Source organism: Populus euphratica, unplaced genomic scaffold (assembly GCF_000495115.2).
Source record: "Populus euphratica unplaced genomic scaffold, PopEup_1.0 scaffold48.1, whole genome shotgun sequence".
NCBI lineage: Eukaryota > Viridiplantae > Streptophyta > Magnoliopsida > Malpighiales > Salicaceae > Populus > Populus euphratica.
In genome coordinates, this window is record NW_011499879.1 from 922,409 (window position 1) to 922,970 (window position 562).

The following is a 562-nucleotide window of genomic DNA, read 5'->3' on the forward strand; positions in this document are numbered from 1 at the left end:
GCAGTTTTAGAAGCTGTTTGTGACAGGCCGTAGGGAGAATAAACTATATATTTTGGATGAGTTAAAAGTGTCAGTTGCTACTGCCGCCGCTGCTACTACTATTGATTTATCTTCCTTTCGCTTAAGTCTTTCATCTTCTAGTTTTTATTTATGGCATTTTCGTCTAGGTCATGTTTCGTCTTCTCGTTTGAGATTTTTGGCATCCTCGGGAGCTTTAGAAAATTTAAAAACTTGTGTGACATTTCTGATTATAATGGATGTAAACTGACAAAATTTTCTATTTTACCTTTTAATCGAAATATTTCTGTTTCTTCTTCACCATTTGATTTGATTCATTCTGATGTATGAGGACCTTCTCCTATTGCCACAAAAGGAGGGTCTCGATATTATATTTCTTTTATTGATGATCATACTCATTATTGTTGGGTTTATTTAATGAAACATCGTTCTGAATTCTTTGAGATATATATAGCTTTTTGAGCTTTTATCAAAACTCAACATTCTACCGTGATTAAATGCTTTAGGTGTGATTTGGGTGGGGAATACACCTCTAATAAATTTT